The sequence below is a fragment of the Condylura cristata genome, unplaced genomic scaffold (assembly GCF_000260355.1).
Source record: "Condylura cristata isolate star-nosed mole 26May11 unplaced genomic scaffold, ConCri1.0 scaffold00001, whole genome shotgun sequence".
Taxonomy (NCBI): Eukaryota; Metazoa; Chordata; class Mammalia; order Eulipotyphla; family Talpidae; genus Condylura; species Condylura cristata.
In genome coordinates, this window is record NW_004567102.1 from 46,203,928 (window position 1) to 46,225,469 (window position 21,542).

The following is a 21,542-nucleotide window of genomic DNA, read 5'->3' on the forward strand; positions in this document are numbered from 1 at the left end:
CAGAAAGGTATTACAGAGTCATTCATTGACCAGAAAGGGCAAAGTTCAAGTCAGAATAAGATTCTGATTTTACAGTCTTGGCCTTAGATGAAAAAACAAATTTAGCTAACTCTCTAGGTTGATTTGAAAATCCATTCATATTTCATTCCACTGATATATGTAGAGAACCTACTATGACTAAGCAGACATAATAGCATCTAAGACTAATGTTGTTTTGGCTTTTACAGATGGTAGTTAATATTCATCGTGTGCCTATCTGCTATTGCCAATTATGTTTCCTGGAATTCGATGAGGGTTTATCATTCTCACTTTCATTAGCAATCATATGTACTCTATGAGCTTTCACTGGTGAGGAAATAGAAACTATGAGATTGATGATCTGCTGGGAAAAGAAAGTCTAAAATCCCTTCGCCTACCCTTTAAAACTGAACTTTCTTGTTATCAAAAGGCTATCACCAGTTGGAATGGACATAGTTCCTCAGTATCTGAAAAAGTATTCTGATCTATCACTTTTAGTTTCTATGCTGGATACAAGAGCCCCATCTTATGGCAAGATGTAGAATCTTATAATGAAGGCCTTGACCTGAGGACAGATGACAAGTGAATCAGGAATTATAAGTACTTTCTTCTATACTGAATGATTTATTATCCAGGATTCTAAAGTTTACCAGATCAGAACAGTTCATTTTAGTTACAACTCTATCAGTTACTACTCAATTTTCCTATTGCACATACACAAAAATAGAAAAATGAAGACATAATTAATTTTACTATATTAGTACTGAAGCTATACTTTAAAATAAGTTCTTCCTTTAAAATATTATGTTGAAGTCACCCATAGGTTATTTAAATTTTAAAATCTAGATAAATTAATGAACAGAGAAAAACTATCCCTGTCTGAACTTAGTCTCATGTTTATACAATTCTGAATATTTAAAAACCACTAAAGTGAATGTTCACAAAACGAAAGCTGACATATGTGCTCTATGAGATAAATTATTTTCTAAAACATTCAAAAAGACACATCAAGAAGTTATAAATGATTAACAATGTAAGATTAAGCAACAATTATTTATGACATCTACAACACAAATTATAGTGTTTTTTTTTTTTTTTTAAAGATTTATTTATTTGTACATACAGAACTGGGGTACAGGTCAGAGGCTCAGGGGCGGTGAGAGGCTTCACCAGAGACAGAGTGGGGAGCAGAACAGGCAGATCGAGGAAGCACACTGCTGAGAGGAGCAGTGGGCGGGTCAGGAGAGGTCTGCCACGCCATGTGGTCACCTCCGGGGCAGGCGGGAATTGAACTCATGCGGAAATGGCTTTAGCTTCTCAGTGCAGTGCTTTAACCCGCTGCGCCACCAGGGAGGGCCTGTTTTTTTTTTTATATAAAAGCAGAAATAGTACTATATCCTCTCATAACATGAAATTCTGGAAGTAGACAACTGTATCCTAGAAATAATAAGCTTATGAGTTGAAGCCTCCACCAGAAAGCATGAATGAGGGTTATCAATGCCACAAATCACACAGGTTCTAGAATTCCATCTTTTTCTGTTTTGTCACCTTCTAACTTAAATATACCACTTTAACTTCTCATATTCCTTTGAGGCAGCTGCCATTTACTATATTATTTTCATTTGCTCCTTTACTCTTAAAACAGAAATTGAATCAAATCCATTGATACAGGGTTTTACAGATAAGAAATGTAGCTCTCAGTAATCAGGCAATCAATTCTATTCTCATAAAGGCTTAGGAGAAAAATAGAATGCTTACTCTTCTCTGAAAAGATGTTTCTTTTTACAATCCTGAAAATAATGTACTTATTATACCACCTCTGATAAGAACAATAATGTTAAGATTTCAAAACCTTTGAGGAGTATGAAGAGATAGTAGCAAACACCCATGATGAAAGCAATGGTTCATCATACATGTAAAATGTAGAGGATGCCTACAATGCATCAGTGTCAGAGGTGTGTATTGTGCCTGGTGTGTGGCCATGAGAAGAGCTTAAGGACCTAGCTGGGCAGCCTCTACCTGCAGAGTGGAACCAGCATGACCTCTGGAGCCTCTTCTTATCTTCTGAGGTGACCATCAGTCTAGAACTGGCATGTGTCATTTTACCACTAACTTTGTCCAAAAGGCACAGGCTCAAAGGATAACAAATATAAGTGTGTATATGTGTGTACATATGGGCATGTATGTATATATACACACCTATATATATTATATATATACACACACACTATATTTGCTAGTTTTAATTTATCCTGTATATTAGAGCAAGCATAGCTTTTGACATAGCTAAAAAATTTTTCTTTCTCACAGTTTTTTAAAATTTTATTTGGATTTACTACTTGTTGCTGGGGAAAACTAAAAATTGTGTTTTGTTATTATTCAGTTTTAAAAAATATAACTTCCATTGACATTTTAGTTCAAAATTCAATTATTGTAATTCAGTAATTAGCCTATTTAATACTAGACTGTTCAGTAAAGGATAATAATGAAAATTTCAGAATTAGATTTTGTATTAATTCTTTTCCTTTCCACAAGCTTAAATCTACCTGGAACTGAAAGGCTTAATTGGAAAAATGGAATGGGCCTCCTATCTCTTTTCTCCACATCCCAACATCTTCCCACCCTATCTATTTTCATTCCCAAGGCTACCCATATCTCTTAGGAGGTAGGGGATGAGAGAAAGTCACGAGGTATAGAAAATTTCTTAGGTACCTATCCTGTTGGTTTCCCTCTCTGGATCTAAAGGAAGGGCCCCCTGACAGTTGCTGGTAAAGCAGATACTTTCTGGGGGTAGTGGCAAGCAGGAGGGGCGAGGACATTTGATAATTTTTGAAGGTTTCCAAAGAGACCTGCCCAAATCTTGAAATCCCCTTACGGATGCATCATTCCTTCTCCCAGGTACTGGGAAGCCTGCTGTTCACCTACACTGTCTATTTGAGGGGAATTCCTTGTTCTTCCAGATGGCATTACTGAACAGAATCCAAGAGGTCCCTTTTGAGGAGGTAAAATATCCTTCAAGGATACACTTGAGACACTCCCTATAATAAAATACATGGGAAAAAAATTTTAATTTCATACCTATGGGAGCCACAAACATGTTATATTCAAGGACAAGTCAGACAATGAAGTTTATATGCCATCTTAAGCTAATAAATGGAAGTCTGGAACTTCAAAGAAAGTAGGGTAATTCATAGGATGATAAGAGCAGATGTTTGGTAATTAGTTGTTTGCCCTGCTATACAGAAAGGTCATTTGGATAAAAAGTGGCACTACCTCTCTTTCTGGGTTAGGCCCTCTATCTAAATTATTTTAGATAGTTAAGTGAGAGGTTAAGTTTTCCTTGAATATGTTGGGTCTCGATTGATTGTTCAGCTCAAAATAAGTCATGTGTCAAAGAGGCACATTTTGGGGAGGCTTATTGTGAACCCTTTAAATCCATGCTAGTTCTCTTCTCCATGGCTTATTCCACTTGCCTTGATAAGATTTAGGAGCAAGTTTAGTCCTAAAGAAATAGCACTCTTCTGGCTCTGCTACCAAGCAGTCCATTAGCCTCTTAGCCTCTAAATTTCCCATGGTAGAAGTGGTCAGATATTAAACTGAAATACATGTAAGCTTTGGGGGCACTAGTATACTTGTTTCTTTGCATTTTTCAACATCAGGAAACACATTTTAAAACTCTTCTGTGGTTCACTGGCAATACCCCACCCTCAAATCTGGATTTAGATAGTTATACCATACCTATTTCCTGAAAGGGATAGGTACCCATAACATAGTCACAGTTCTCAAAAGAAGTTTCTTTACTTTTTCTGACTCTTGCTTTTATTCTAGGTATGGTTGAATGCTCAAAGAATCATATCAGTTTCTTGAGTCTATTTCTTTTCTACTCCTGCATCTGGAGAGGATGATGTATCTTATCGACTCTTCAGAATCTGGTCATCCCTTACTACTTCAACAGAACTATGACAGAAAGTATCATTCTGAGATTTGGTTAGAGATGGAAATACAAAGGTGCAGGTGTGAGCATCATTAGTTGTGCTATATTTTATATATCCCTATTACCACTATGTTATTAGAAACTGTGGTATTATGATTTACTGGATATTGACTATGTGACTATGTGCCAAAATATATTTTTTGTACATATTTGGTGTTTTAACCACAGTACCTGGCTCACATCTCTTAAAAGCCTTGGAATTTCCTGAGTGGTTAGTGATAAAGGTGTTTCTTTTATGTTAATGAGGCTATTTTTGGGGAAGAATTTGAGGATAGATGGTAGTTACTAGGGTGGCCAAAAAGAATACATGATGGGACTTTCTATCCCAGCCCCTGATTTCCTGGGAGAGGAGAAGGGCTAGGGGTTCAATTCAGTTGTTAATGCTCAAAGAAGTTAATCATGCCTGTGTAACAGAACCTTTATAAAAGCCCGAAAGGAGGGCCTTCATAGAGCATCTATGATTATGAAATGAAGAAATGAAATGTGAGTAGAATAGCATTCCTAGTGAGATCATGAAACTCTATACTCTTTCTCATACCTTGATTTGTATATCTCTTGCATTTAACTATTCCTGAGATATATCCTTGGTGATAAATAGGTGATTTAGTGAGTGAGTAGGCTTCCTTAATTCTGTGAACTGTCATAGAAAATCTCTGACTTATAACCAGTCAGAAGCATTGCTAATAATATAACTTGCACCAGACACCAGAAAGATGAGGAGTAGATCTTGGGAACCTCTAGTCTGTAACTAATTAACCAGACACTCAGATAACATCCTGGGTAGGTAATGTCTTGTCTGAAGTGAAGTCAATCTTGGGACATTGAGTGCTTAACTTGGAGAGACTGACACTAGCTCTGGATAGATGTTGTCAGAATATAGTTGAATTCAGTTACTGCTTGGTGTCTGAGCAATGCTTGTTATTAAATGCATGTTTTATATTTTACCAGAATGGTTGTAGTCACTTATCTCTGTCTTGGGTTTTACCCATTTTAATCTATTCTTCATAATCTAAAATACAAATATCATCTGTTTTAAATATTTAAAATTTAAATATTAAATATTACCTTGCCCTAGAAGCACAGTTCTCAAATGAGAGATGCAGATTCTAATGAAGCAGATTTGAAATGTGGACACCAATTCTGCATTTCCTTTAATTTTTTTTAAGATTTATTTATTTATGCATACAACATTGGGGTATAGGCTAGAGGTGCAGAGGGTGAGTATTCATCAGAGACACAGTGGGAAGGAGAACAGGCAGACTGACTGAGTACACTGCTGAGGGAAGCATCGGGTGAGATAGTAGAGGTCTGCTGTGCCTTGTGGGTCACCTCTGGGACTGAGGATCAAACCTGCGCTGAAGTGGCTGTGGCTTGCTTACAGTGCTACCCCCTAACCTGTTGAGCTACCAGGTTTTGCATTTCTAAAGATCTCTGAAATAATACTGCCACTGATGCTCCCAGAACCAAACCTTGTGTATTAAGGGCCTGGAAAAATTTTGACTCCTTAGTTGTGCCATTCACTTACCTATAGCTCTTAATTGAAATTAACCTATAACTGCTTTTATCTCTTACCTCTCCTGTGTCTCTAGTTTAGAGATCCCAGAAAAGATTATGCTTTAATATCTACATTTTCCCTTTCCCACTCTTTGCTTCAATCATCCTGGATCCTTGCCATTGTTGAATATGCTGAGCATGCTCCTGTTTCAGAGTCACCCTTCAAAATTTACATTCATGGATATTCAGATTTTTTCCACTTGATATAAAAATCTTCAGTGCTATTTAAACTAAATTTGAAGTATTTTGTATTCTGCTGTAAGATTAAAAAAAAGCAATAAAGCATAAACACAAATGAAAACCAGATCATAGCTAGCAGCCAAAACAATAGGGTGGTAATGAATCTGAAGATATAAACATTAAAAAGTAGCCATTTTCATATCAGAATCTTATTTCAGTTTAAGTAGCCACATATTTTAATACTATTATAAAAATTCCTTTTACTTCAGCTTTCAAGAACTGATGCTTTAGAAGTTCTAATGAGAATAGTTCATATTTTTTCATAAGCATTTTTATTTTCTCATAATGAAAAGAGCCTATCCAAATATTCAATCTTATGCTATTGTAGTTTTTGAAGATATTTGTTGGAAGAATAAACCATTTCTCAAAGGAAATAAATTACATATTATGAATAGCAAAATAACCATATCTGAAAGTTTCCATTGAATGTGTATTAATTTAATAAAAATTGCACATGTAAGTGGGTCTTTATCAGTTTGCTACTAAAAACTCAGGGGAAGGAAAACTACTCTTAAGGAATAAAAGGTAAATGAATGCATAATCAGAATTTAATTTTGTGCAAAATTTAAGTGCATTCTAATTAGAACTCAAATATCACATATCAGAAAGCAAAGAAAGGGTGAACAGTTAGTCTTTTGGTATTTATTGCAGGAAAAGTTCCAACTAGAGATAAATTTCAAATCCTCAATGTAAACCAGTTTTTTGCTATTGCAAGATGATGGAGGAAAGGTAAGGACTGGATGTGATTAGGATGTTATAGGTAGGGATTTACCTAGTACTTACTCCAGTCTAACCTCTAGTGAAGGATACCTTCTTTTTTTTTTTTTGACTTTTTTTTTTATTAAAAAGTTTATTTTTACATCATTTTGCACATTTTTTTTTTCATCTCAATTGCAATCCCCACGGGTTTCCCATCACCAAATCACCCCTGTGCCACCACCATATGAAGGATACCTTCTTTTATCATGTCTATCATGAAGGATATTTTTGTTTTGATATATGAGTTTTAAGCATACTTGGAATTTATTTTGAACTTGCAGGTTGGTCCTTATGAAGTCATTAATTTATGTAGTGAATATTTTTTTACCCTTAAAAATATTCTTCCCCACATGGCTCACCATTTAGTGAACTTGAGTTGAGCAGAAGTCCTCCTAAATAGGACTGAAGTGTCCGTTGTAAAATTCCCTGACTGATATTATTTGTAAATGCTTAGGGTATTACTTTTGATCAGATGACAAATGAGATTTAAATATCTGATATTTCTATGGTATCTTTTTTTCCTCCAGGCATTTGATCATGCAAAAATGTAAAAAAATAGAAAAAAAAATTGAAGCTGCCAGGTGTTGATTGTTCTGATTGTAAAGGGAAAAATAACTATTAGGAGAACCAGTTTTCTTCACCTAATTTGAAAACATGGGAGGCCAAAGAAAAACTTCTCTCTCTTCACTCAGCAAATATTTCTGAGTCCCTGTTTTCTGCTTTGCCTATGTTAGCCTCCAGGAATTCAAAAGCATTGGTATGCTATATCTGAGAGAGGCACATATGGAAACCACTGTAGTACAAAGTGTCAACCAAAATATATACAAAGTGCAAAAACTGCAGAATGAGTTTGTCAGTTTTATTTATTGGGGTTATGAAAACTGTTCTGAGTCTTAGAATTGATCTTGAAGTTACCAGAAAGCCAAAAACTTCACAGACAAATGTGGCTTATGCAAAAACATGAAATGTAAAGATATTACCTGCCCTATAGAAATAATGTCAGATATGGGTTAGGGAGTTTAGAGGAATTTAAGTCAAAGAGATAATTTGGAGACTTCAGCACTGGTCTACCACCTGTTTTCGTAAATGAAGTTTTATTAGAATACATTCTAATCAGGATCCCAGCTGGTGGCGCAGTAGGTTAAAGCACAGCACTAAGAAGCGAAAGCCACTTCCGCATGAGTTAGATTCCCGCCTGCCCCTGAGGTGATCCACATGGCACGGCAGACCTCTCCTGGCATGCCGGCTGCTCCCCTCAGCAGTGTACTTCCACGATCTGCCTGTTCTGCTCCCCACTCTGTCTCTGGTGAATCCACTTACTGCCCTTGCACCTCTGGTCTTTACCCCAGTTCTGTATGCACAAATAAATAAATCTTAAAAAAAAAAAAGAATACATCATAATCAGTTCCATACATAGAATATAGTCACACCCTCTAATGCAAAAGATTTCATATAGCCTGCATGTGTAAACTATTTGACCCTTAACAGAAAAAGTTTGCTGAATCTTGGTCCAGGTAATAAATGACAAAACATGAACTAAGGAAAAAAGATTCTATGGAGAGAGACAGATTTGTGAAGCATTTTAGAGAGAGGTTATTCCCCCTCCCCCAAGAATATATTTATTTTATTGCTTGTTTTGCTTTTTATTACTACATATCCCTATAGAAATAATAGATATTTGCTATAAACAATTTAAATGATTCAGTGTGTATAAAATAGGTAGTAAAATATTCAAACAATAACAAAATGTATAAAGAGAAGTTGAATATTCTCCAAGGCAGTATTTGTTAAATGCCTGAGGTATATTTTTTCAAGACTTTTTTCAGGCATGTATATTTATTCATATTCATTTATTTTATTTTATAAGTGGAGCGATTCATACATAGATTACATAATCTACTTTTGTCATCTAACTGTATAGCATAGACCTCTGTCCATGTCATGATATACATGTCATGACACCTCATGTCATGATATCCATGTTCAAAGGACAAAAGGAAAGGAAAGAGAATAAAGGATTTCAGATAACAGACTCCCAGTTAAATTCCAAAAATTACCAGTACCCTCCTGGCCAAACATCCAGGCAAAAAAGACTAGCCTAAAAGTGAAGCAGTTAGGGCCTGAAAGATTTCTAGAAGTCTAAAGCACATCGTGAAAGAAAGGAGTTAGGCAGTATAGAAAGTTACAAGGACATGTTACCGAGATGTCAAATTTAATTACTCTTGTTAATCCTGTAGATATTTATTGTGAGATATAGTAAACTGTCTATCGAATATCTCCCTACACATAAATTCTGAGAGCTGTTACCCCATTTGGGTGCCAAACTAGAATTTAATACTCTCGCCCTTAATTCTTTGGCTCAAGATGGCATTTAACACAAGTCAGCTATGACAGAAAGAACTAATATATAGTGAAATTTGTATTTTCATATTCACAATATATAGTGGGAGGAATTGACACACAAGCCAGATAATGTTCAGATTTTAGATTGTGTTTTGCACAGAATGCTAGTAGTTCTTCCTATTGGATATATGGCTAGACTGTATTTCCTGGACTTTTTTTTTTCCATATGTAGTAAAAAACAACTAAATTCTAACCAATGAATTGTGAATGGAGATGATGCAGTCCATTATATGCTATTTCTTGCTGTGTAACTAGTTATAGTCTAAAGAAACAGTAAATATTTTGTAAGGGAGAATCATGCACTCCTATGTCTCTCTACTATCAATACTCTCCTACAACATGACTTCACTTCTGACACAAGATGTGTGGATTTTCCACACACCAAAGGGGTGGGGGGAGTATTGCCTTGGATGCAGGAAGGGTGTCATTTCCACCCCACACTTACATGCAGTTAACTTGGATTACAACTCCCAGCAGGCCATTAAACAGATTCCATGAATAGAGGTAGCTGGAAAGGAGGAAGAAAGGAGAATATTGGAGATGGTACAAAGGAGAATAGGAAATACATGGAGAGAGGAGAGATGTGTGTAGGCTGTTCCTGGGTTTGGCACTGAAGCTTTAGTGTTGCAAAGGCAATGATAGCTTTCATTTGACTTTGTGGTACATGGTAAGGTATATTTTGAATGTCAAGTCTCTCTTCTGTCTCAACTTTCTATACTGCCTAACTCCTTTCTTTCACGATGTGCTTTAGACTACTGGAAATCTTTCAGGCCCTAACTGCTTCACTTTTAGGCTAGCCTTTTTTGCCTGGATGTTTGGCCAGGAGGGTACTGGTAATTTTTGGAATTTGACTGGGAGTCTGTTATCTGAAATCCTTTATTCTCTTTCCTTTCCTTTTGTCCTTTGAACATCATGACAATATAAGAACTTTTAACACCCAATGACTCTTTGCTTTCTTTGCATATATAGTTGGACCCTTTAGAATTTCCCCCCCTTAACATCTTAGGGTCCCTGTTTATTGCTTAGTTTCAATTATGAAATCTAGGAAGTGGGACTCATTGGGGTTCTTCATGGAGATTGATTGCCATAGTCTTTTCAGAGAGTAGTTAGACCTTTCCTGTATTATCTGCTCCTATTTTTGACTAGAAACTGGATGTGGAGTTTATTCTAAAATTTAAAGATGACAAAGGACTATAGATTACAAAAATCATAAATTGGAATGAATTTCTTGAATTATTCCTTTAATCAAATCATGAAATAATCTGATGTCATGTAGATGACAGTAGTTTCAAAATAGCTGAATGAATAGTCATCCCCTAAAGAAAGGATTTGACTATGTTTATAATAGAATGTTTGGTATTTAGTACTGATAGATAAATATTTGTGACTACTTTCATGTCTCTACATAGTTAAGGTCTTCAAACTAAGTGGACATGTTTAAGTAGCAAATATCTTGGAAACTTGAGATCTAGATACTTGTCTCCCCTGGAGACATTTTTGTACATTCAAATTTAAAAATATAAAGACCTTCCTTACCATCTCTGGGAGGCAAGGAATAAAGTACTCCCTTTTTATTTAGTGTGACTGGCAATGTGTTTGAGTTAGCTCTTTTTGATGTCTTCACTTCAAAATTTAAGACAGGCACTTACATTCCAAGAAGAGAAGCCATATATCAGGTTTTACATTACAGGGTCTTATTTACTAAAATGAAGTTGTTAACTGGACCGATTCTCTCTGGAAGCTTGATGGGAGAATCCGTGCCTCGTCTTTTCCAGATTCTAGAGGTTTTTGACATTTTGTTCATGGTGCTGTCCTCCATCTTCCAGGCTAGTATCATCACATCTTCAAATCTCTCTCTCTTTGACCCTTGTTTCTGTTTGTCATTTCTCTTTCTCTCACTTTGACTGTGCTTCTTGCTTCTTTCCCTTATGATCACATAGGGTCCATTCACATAATTAAAAAGAATCTTTCCATCTCAAAATCCATAATCACAACTTCAAAGCCCATTTTTGATATGCAAAGTGATAAATTTCACAGGTTCTGGGGATTAGTATGGGGACATCTTTGGTGTGTGCCTGTGGGGTCCATTAGTTTCTTTGTCTATCACAGGATCTCTGTGGGGAAGAACAGAGTGTGTAGTAGTTAGATCAGTATAATGATCTCTAAAATGTTCTAATCCAGTGGAAGCAAGAAATTTGAAACCAAAGTGGAATCATGAGAATTGTCTCTCATAGTTTTTTGAGTAGAGCAATGACATTCTCATAATATCTATTTTTTTGAAAAGGTAATTTTTTTGTGATATTATAAAAGATAGCCTGTAGCATAAGTTTAAAAACAAAATAGTTAAATAGCAGTTCAAGAGAACAATGGGTTTGTCACAAAGCAGTACATGATTAATTGCAAAAAGATTTCTACAGACAATAATTGCTACTAGAATTTTTAAAAAGTAAATTTGGATAATGATGATTAGTGAAAATGTTCTAATGAGGCCAAGGACATGAATTTGATTTCTTTGTGGGTCAGAATTTCCATGGCTAACAAATACTTAATCACAACCAATCATCTTGCAATTGGGGGCAGAGGGTAGTTGGGGGAAAGGCATAAATAAAATCAAGTAAGAAAGTGAAGTAATATTAACATTTCATTTATATTGAAAATAAATCCCAGTGCTTATGTCCTTCTGATGACAGATTAGCACTTTATATACTAGAAATGGTAGTTTACATGTATGGCTAGAAAAAATAGGTTTTATAAGATTCGTAACTCTAAATATAAGCAAATTTAGTTTTTGATCATATATATGGACCTAGTGTTTGTGCAAAGCCTTTCTGTAAATTCTTTAACATCTGAAATGTAGTTCTTAAAATTTTTTGAAAAAAGTCAGTATGTAATTTTGAGCTGTGAAAATTTATGTGCTAAGTATTATAATACAAAGTTTGTTTGGTAAGCATAAATTTAGAGTAAAAAGAATTTGTTCGGGGAGGCCAGTGGAATAGTATATAGAGTACAACCTTTGCAATGTAAAAGTGGATTTGAGTCCTAGCTCTGCTTTTGATTAGTTGTATAGTCTTATGCAATTTAACTTCTCTGAGTTTCTGGTTCTGTTTTATAAAATAGAGATAATACTGCCTATTTTCAGAATTGTCCTAAGCATTAGAGACTACATATGTATTGTAGGTACACTAAAGTGATATTTTTAGTATTATTTTGATTTAAATGTTTCAAATCTATAACCTGTTACCTCGGCAAAGAACACACCTGCTTTTGAGAATACATAGATTAACTTTAAAATATTATGGTATGAAACCTTTTCTTTTCTCTCCCCACTTTGAAAATATTTTCCCTTTTTTTATTTTCTGTGTTGAAGATGGAGTTGTCTGCCAGTTGTCCTTTCCTTTGCTGATAAATTATCTTTTCTCTGTAATTGATAGGGGAGTATGAGAGATGCTATGTGAGTATAGGTGTCATAGTTTTAACATGATGAAAATGAATCTGTTGTCATATAGAAGTACATATATTGCTGACATTGAGAAGTTTTTTCTTTCAAGTATTTCAGAAAGACATTGTCATGATTTTACTTTGCTAACTACCTTAAAATAAGCCCTCACCCTCTATTACTATATTCCTTCACTCTCGTGCAGGTTTCTTTATATGACTATTACTTGATACTAAGTTTTATATGAACACACTGTATGTTTCCCACCTGCCCCTCTACAGCCCCAAGAAGGATAGCTACTCCATCATACCAACCACCTTTAAATTATTTTTTTATCCTGGTAAAAAATATATAAAAATGTGCCTATTTAACCACTTTTAAGTGTGTGGAAATGCTAATTAGAAGCACATTATTGAACAAGAGACATTTTTTATTTTGCAAATCAAAACTTTTATCTCCTTGAAGAACTCTTTTTGCTTTTCCTCCTGGTTCTTGACAACCAGAAGTTGAACTAAATTAGATACCCTATATAAGTAGTATCAGGTAGTACTTTCCTTCAGGTAGTACTTATTTCATTTAGTGTAATGTCCTCAATGTTCAAGTATATGATGGTATAGGGTTTTTTTTTTTTTTAAAGATTTACTTATTTATTCATACAGAACCGGTGTACAAGCCAGAGGTTCAGGGGTGGTGAGAGGCTCACCAGAGACAGAATGGGGAGCAGAACAGGTAGGTAGAAGTACACTGCTTAGCGCAGCAGTGGACCGGTCAGGAGAGGTCTGCCTCACCATGTGCATCACCTCCCCACAGGGGATCCAACTCACACGGAAGGGGCCGGCGGCCAGCCTGCAGTACTTCATCCTAACCCGTTGCGCCACCTGAGAGGGTCCCGGTTGTTTTTAAGGACAAATAGTTCGAGCTATTTTTTAAGCCAATAAGCTTTAATAAAATGTTTATCACCTTTACTTCACAGTTCTCTGTAAACTCCGTTTGAAGTTGTCTCTCTAAGTTTCCAAAGTTGTTTGAACATAGGTCTGAAACAATACAAAACCTGGGAGCCTGGGGATGGATGATTCTGTTGTTGGGTACCCACTCCCATGCTCAAGAATGCAAGACAGAGCACAAACGCAGACACGTGGAGAGAAACGACAATGACAGTTTACTTATGTACAGAGTGAGAAAAGGAAAAGCTAAAAAAGAGAAAATGAGAGGGGAGAATATTTATACATTGACATGTGTCTAGATACCATCTGTCTTACCCCAGGTAATGTCCTCATTAATGATAGGTATTCTCTCTTTTGTAACTTACTTCTTTCTTACCTTTCACTGTTCCATCCTTTCTTTGGTGTGTGTTTTTGAGTACCTACTTTGTAAAGTTTCTCATAAAAACAAAGAATTTAAGAAAAATTCTGTTACAGCAAAACTTCTGTATTCTTGCTTATCTGAAAATGTCTTATCATACCTTCATGGTTTAATAGCTACATAGAAAGTTTTAGATTCTAAGTTCTTGCTTTTAATACTTTGGAGACTTGTCTCCAGTGTCTTCTTACATCCAGTGTTGCTATCAAAAAATCTGAATTCATATTTTTATTCCTTTTATCTAGTCCTTTTCTTTGTAATCTTAAAAAAAATTCCTTTTCTCTTTGATATTCACAAATGCACTCTAATGTATCATAGCTGGATTTTGACTTATTTTCTTTAGCACTTTATGGGCCTTCTCAATTGGAAATATTTCAACTTTTAAAAAAAATTTTAGAAAATATATCTTCATTATTTCTTCAGATATTTTCTCTTGATCAAAGGCTTTGAGAAACAGTCAGGGAAACATTAAGATTCTATTTGAAACATTTTTTTCATTAGATTCAATTTTATCAATTAAATTTATTTTTCTTTAAACCCAATCATGCAACAGGACTCTATAATGAATAATGTAACTTCTTTTTATTGGCTTTCAGCTTTCAGAATCAACAAATATAGACAAAGAATGATAGATCTAACCATCATTAAAAGATAAAATGCAAATTCTGTAAGCCTTGACAATAACAAAAGTATATCTGCTGGAAGTAGATAGTAGGAAGAAGTGCAGAAGTGCCAACTTTTTTTCCACATTTATAATGAAAAGTTAAGAAATACAAACCAATGAAGTGTTTAAGTAGGATTCCTTAAAGTTTTCAAGTAAATCTACTAAAACAGTAATATAAAATTAATCAAGGAGAGGAAGGAAAAATGTGGGTGAGCTAACTTCTCATCAGAACAGTTGGTAAAAGAAAAAGAGGTGAAAATATATGAGCTCATGTAGAAGATAACCCAGAGTTTAGGCAAATTTTCCCTTTTGAGAATTAAAAACAGAGATGGTGTTAAAAAAATTGTTGTCTATTAGGAGTGAAGTTGGAATAGGATGCAGGGGAAATTTATTTTCATTTAAAACTCTTCATCTATTGTTCTGGATAAAGAGAAACATTACCTTCAAAATATTTATTGCATTAAAATTTTTATATTTACAGCTTTAGAATATTACCTAATTCTATTATTCTTTATATATTTTGGTTCTGAAAGCTGAAACCCAATACAAAGAATTTACATGGCTATAGTCCTGTTGCATGATTAGCTTTCTACCTCCTGATCATGGCAGAAGGCTTATTACTATATCTTTTTTAAATGAATGCTAGATTTCATTTGCTTAATTAGTTTAGAGATTAGTGGACATTTGTTCTTTCTGTCCAACCTGTGCATCTTAATTTAAATTTTCCATCTGAATTGTTCTAGATTGTTACAATGGGGACAGTTATGGAAGTTCAAAAATAAAATTTAGTAGATATTTATATATTTTGAGCACTCCAATAATAGTATTTCCAAGTGATTGCTGTTAGGATAGTTACTTATACCTTGTCTTCATTTGTAATTTATCTTTTTTCAGATCTACTGTTTAGTGCATTTATTTATTTATTTATTTTTGTAGCAGCTCTCATCTAAACATACTTAAAACTAATTGCCTGAGTCTGGAAGTGAACAGTTTTTGTATTTTATTTGTTCTGTTCCAGTAAATGAATGCTAGATTGCTGTTTTAAGATAGTCACTAGTCAGCAGGTTAATGCGCTTAGGACTACTGATCCATGCATTTTCTTGGACTAATATAAAATAGAATGAATTTTTCAAAAACTATTTTTGTCACTAAAGGCTAAGCAAGTTACATAAAGAAATAACACAGAAATTATAAAATTAAAATAATTCTGTGTATGTGTAGTTGTCTTTCTAATCCTGAATTCTATTCTTATTGTTTTCTGAAAGTGTTTACAATAATTTGTATTTACTCTTGTATTTAGGACTGAGGCATTACATTAAATTATTTAAAAAGAGAACATTTTTAAATAATATTTGAAGAAAACTGTTGCCTTCATACCTCATACCTCAAATTAACTCAATCATACGAGTCTTACAAACCTCCTCTATGTCCATTATTGTGCAAAGTATTTTGGAAAATGAAAAAGAAATAGTAGTTCTTCCTGTCATTTGGAATGTTAGTTATGTAGTTGTGGAGACAGAATTTAGATAAATGAAATCTATATGCACAAAAGAACTTGAAATGTAATACCTGTATTCTATCATTGCAAATGTAAGTATTGTAACAATTCAGAAATGATGAATGTTTTGGTGAGCCAAGGTTGTAGAACTTAAGGATGGAAAAATATTTTCATTTCATATATAAAAGTATTATAAACTTAGGTTAGTTATCAATAAAGAAATGAGCATCCAAGAGAAAGTATGAGTCTGGACATTTAGAAAGTATATGACTTGTTTGCTCACTGGAATATATAGCAGTTCAGGGAGATAAATTGCCATGAGTAACAACCCTTTGGTCCCCTTTTTGGTGGTGAAAATTCATGGTGCCTACATTTTTGTTTTTTATTCAAATGATGGTTATCTATGATGTTACCTTAAATTTCCTTTCTGTTATTACTTATTCTTCAATATAGACATGTTACAAGTCTTGTTTCTCATGTGACAATAGGGTTGATGGTGTGTTATAGGGAATTATAGAAGAGAAGTATCTGAGCAAAGTTTTTTACAAAGCAGAAAATAAATAGACTGAGATCTGTCTCAGAAGCCTGATGGTGGTAGCAGAGGCACTACTGGGTGAGGACAGTTATATAAATGGCAAAGCCATCTTAGGAAGATCCTTAACATAACAGTAGCAGTTCTGGTATGAGAAAGAAGGCAATGATAGATATGAGAGAATATGGACAGTAGCACCCTGGAAGATGATCACAAAATGTTCAGGTACAGAATCAAAGGAGCAAATTTCTAGCAATGAAAGTAGCAAAAGCTCATAACAACGTATTTGGAGCTATTTGTAAGCATTAGCCTCTGGTTTGTCTTTGCATTCATATTTGTCTTTTCATTAAAACAAATTGAAAGTCTATTAGATATCTAAGCCTCAGCGAGATTTTGGTTGGTGGTAGGTATTTTGAACCTGGGAATAGAAAATGTTAACTAGCTGGAATTGTTTTTTTTTTTTTTTAAACTGTAGATAAATAATAAAGTCTCATCTTAATGTGAAGAGCTATTGCAAAAAAAAGCCTCTATTTTCTTCTCTTGAAAAAAAAAAAAGAAGTTTACTTACTATTGAGCCATTCAAATTTCATCCACTCTCCAATGCTGAGGGAAAGATCATTGATCTTGTGAAAATAAGGTGCTTGCCAGAGGACAAAGGGGAGAGAGGGTGGGAGAAGAGGACAGAGGGGAGTCAATCTGTTTTGGCAATGAGGACTGGAACTTTGGTGGTAGGCGGTGAGATTTATGAAACTTTGGTGGTAGGCAGTAAGATTTATGAAACTACTGAAGTATGAAGCTGTATCACTGAACCTTATATAGCACTGTAAAAAAACTCAAAAATCAAATAAGCAAAAAGACTGTGGGCAAATCAATAACAATTTATTTAAATTAAAATGAACTTAAACAAAAACAAACTTAACATCCCAATTAGAAAACAAAGAAAAGAGTTGGATAGACATCTCTACAAAGGAGACACAAAAATGAATGGCAAAAACATAAAAAACTTCTGAAAATCCTAGTTATTAGGGAAATAGAAATCACAAGCACAGGTACCACCTCATACGCAGCCCAGTGGTTCCTTGAAAAGTTAAACAGAATTACCATCAACCCAGTAATTCCACTCTTTGCTGTCTACCCAAAAGAACAAAAATAGGGACTTGAACTGACACTTATACTCATTGTTCATAACAGCACCATTCATAGTGATCAAAAGTTAGAGACAACTCAAATGACCATTGACACACATGTAAACAAAATGTATCTCGATGCAAAAAGTAATAGGAATATTACTTAGTTATTAATATTTTATGATTCCATTTAAATGAATTATCTAGATGAGGCTAATCCACAGAGATATAAAGTAGACTAGAAGATTCCTCAGTCTGGGGATATGAGGGATGGAGAATTAATGTTGAATGGGTACTCAGTTTCTGGGATGGAAAAATTTTGGAAAATTTCTCAAAATAGTGGCAGTGGTTATATGACAGCATGTGTTGAAGATGCCTAAGACATGAAGTACTGAGGCAAAAAAAAAATAAAAACAACTTTTGGGGTCATGACTAAAAGACTGGTCAACACAGGCTAAAAGACATGTATGTGTCCAGACCACAATGTCCTTGTTTCAATAAAACTAAGCCTAAATAGCAGACAAAATTAATGTCTAGACAAAAGTTAGTGCTCAAAAACATGATGCATTTTCTAATAACTAACAAGGAGGGGAAAGGTTTGATTTATATAAAAAAATTGCATTGGACATTCAAAACATTTAAGCCCCACATAAAAGGCCTTGTGTCCCATGGGTCCCACTTCTCTTAAAATCTATTTTGTGTCTATAAGTTCTTTATTTCCATGTTCTTTCTGTTCCCCTTCCTCAGCCCTGTTCATTGGAGCTGGTCTTCAACAAATGTGAACGTACTTACTCATCGAATTGTACACTTCAAAGTAGGTAAATGTTAGCTTTAACATTATGTATATTTCACTATATAAAAAGAAGACATAGTGGAAAACAAATGAAACAAGCTGGTCCTCCCTGTTCCAAAAGGACAGGCCATTCTCTGTAAGGACACAGGAGCCAATAAAGCAGCAGTGGCTCCTCCTTCCCTGAGTATGCAAATACTCAGGAGGCCTCTCTGCCTGTCTGCTCCCCTCCTCCACTTAGGGGCCCACACAAGCACCTTGGAGGGAGTCCATCTCCCATAGTGCACATGCATCTCCCTTCTTCCCAGCAGAGGAAGGTATTCTGTCTTAGCAGAGTAGGCAACCCTGTGCCCCCAGTTTCCATCGCCTCACAGCACAGACCAATATGTGGATCTTGATTGTGATCTTCAGAATTTAAAGGAAGTTTAGATTTTCTACTATGGTAAGAGTTAAATACTCTTATTGTTATCACTTCAGATTTATTCCAGTGTTTTCGTTTTTTTTCCTGATGCATTCATGGTATTATTTCAGCAATTAAATTTTACACATTAAAGTGAGAAAAACATTTTTGGGTATAGTTTTAATATTTTTTATTTTCATTTTATTTTAGAGAAGAAAAATCTTACTATTTTTATATATACTATAAATGCTTTGTGTTTAAACAGCATGAGGACTCTGAATGTGACTTAATTGACCTTGCTCCAATTTACTTTCCCTTGTAAAGAGAAAGCTTAAAACAAAAATAATTTCACTGTTTATTGCAGAATGTTTCTGTAGTTGACTTTTATCAAAGGCAATAGTTTGTTTGACTGGGGAAACAGTTTGTTTATTAAGTAAGAATTTACTTAGAAAGGTTTTTTTTTTTTTTTAAAGACATTCACTTTGCTGTACCTATCAAGTTGGAATAGTTATATTACAAACTTTTCTCAATCCTAACCAGTTTCCTGCCTCAAAAATTATACACTATACCACTTGATGCTAGATTCAGTTTTGATTGCTTTGTTTTGATACACTGCTAGGGTTCTGTTAAGAGGGTGTAAATTTCTTTTGCTTTACTATAAAATCATTTGGTAATATCCTGGTGAATTCTACAGTCCAGAACACTAAAGTCCCACAGAATTTACTACAGTGGTAGATAAGTCAGATATGGTTGTCACTGACCACATAGGCATTCAAAATAGTGCTTTTATGTGACTGAGGAATTTTTTGTTAAGTGTTCACTGATACTCAGCTGAGACCTCACCTGACTGCTGTGGCTAAAATCCTCAATTAAGAAACAGCCATGTCCGCTCTGGTTCCTTTCACTTATTGGCCTCTGAATGTAATGAGGGGTAGGGTTGAGAACTAGTTCTGATTTTTTTCTTGTCAGAAATCCAAGTTTATATTTTGTTTCAGGAAGTTGAATTCTTTTTATGGATGTTATTTTTATATTATCAGATTTGAAAGTTTTTATCCTTGCTGAAAATCTGTTTTGTTGCTAATAATTTGTCTTGTGTGAGTGTGTGAGAAAGACAGAAAGAAACTATACAAGAGGGAAAAGAAAGTATATAAGCCTCATTAAGTATATTCTTCAAGCATTCCCCAAGAGCTGAAGATTATAGGTTTTCTCTTATACAAGTGACCTTTCGACAAATTTTATATTAAATTACTTATCCATAAAATTCAATGAGAATTTTCCTTAGTGTTGTCTTATTTTTCCTCATGAGAACATAATACTAAAAGACATCTATTCTTCTAAGTTTCTGTTTGCTGCTACACAGCTTTAGACTTGTGTGGTTGAATGATGAAATAGTTGTGGCAGGGTGATTTGTGAATCACCAATCATTTGTGAATTCAAGACACAGGTATATCAATCGTGCTTTATGTGGATTACTGCTAGACTCTTGGGTTCACTGTACTCTAAACTAAGTCTGCATTCCATCATGGTCAGATCTATCTCTGACATGTCTTTAACTTACTTTTTGTGACTTTCTAAGTAACATGATTTCACTAACAATAATTTAAGTTATGCTGACCACTGGAGAAATTTTGGTATGAAATTGTTCATTTGAGACACATGTGATGAAATAGGGAAAATCCTAGATAGCTGATTGTCTACATTAATTTTATTTTTTTGAGGGTGCTTCTATAAGAAGTTTCAACGGCAAATTTATACTTTATGATTTCTTAAGATAAAAAATTTGAAAAATTTTAAAATATATATTTTTAGATATTCCAAGTCACAAGGTGAAACTAATTGCTTTCAGTTTATTATTCCTATTCTTCATCTTTTACTCTTCCATTATTATCTCCCTCTCTCCTCTTTCTTTTGGGTGTTCAAAAACCCCCAAATCGAAAGAACTTTTGAATAAAGTAAGCCCCTTATGAAGGGTTTTAAATCCCAAGACGCATATCAAAGCTAGTGTAAACTTAAAATCATTATGAAAAACTTTCAGAAGTTTAGGTAAGATAGACAGGCACTTACAAGGAAGTTACTGTAATTTTAAGACCATAAAACCCAAACCTGATATTCCTGGATCAGCATCAGTTGCTTCATATATTAAGAGGATATAATATAAAAAAAAGTCAGTGAAAAAAAAAAAAAAAACAAACCCAAGGAAAATCATAAGGATGACTTAGACTGATTTGCACAGGAAACCAGAAAGATTTTAATGGAAATCTGTGACATTGTAAATCAAAAGCTCTCCCAATGACCTTATTCTTCAGATTTCGCAGAATTGTCCTATAGATAATCAAATCATGGCTTCCTAGTCAAATTTAATTTTGTTTTTGCAGTACTTTGTATCTAAATGAAGTCCAGCTTGGAACTGACTACATAGAACCAGGTTTTTGTTGGTAAAACATTCTGTTTTGCAGAATTCTTGAGGATAAATTCACCAGGTTTCAGAGTGATCCTAAGCTCTCATAATATCCCCTAACATGAGAAACTAACAAAGACCTCAGATCAATAACTAGAAGTCAAATGGACAAAGAAGATCAGTCATATCTTATACTGGCCCTTGTGACAGTGAAATTCTTCTAATTAAGTAAACTGAAAATGAGGATACAGATTTTAATTAGAACTTTAAGTCCTAACAAACCATCCCTTGCTTCCCTGTGCCAGATCCCAGTACGCTTTTGTGCTCAATGCCAACATTATAAGCATGTTTTTTCTTTCTTTAGCATCCT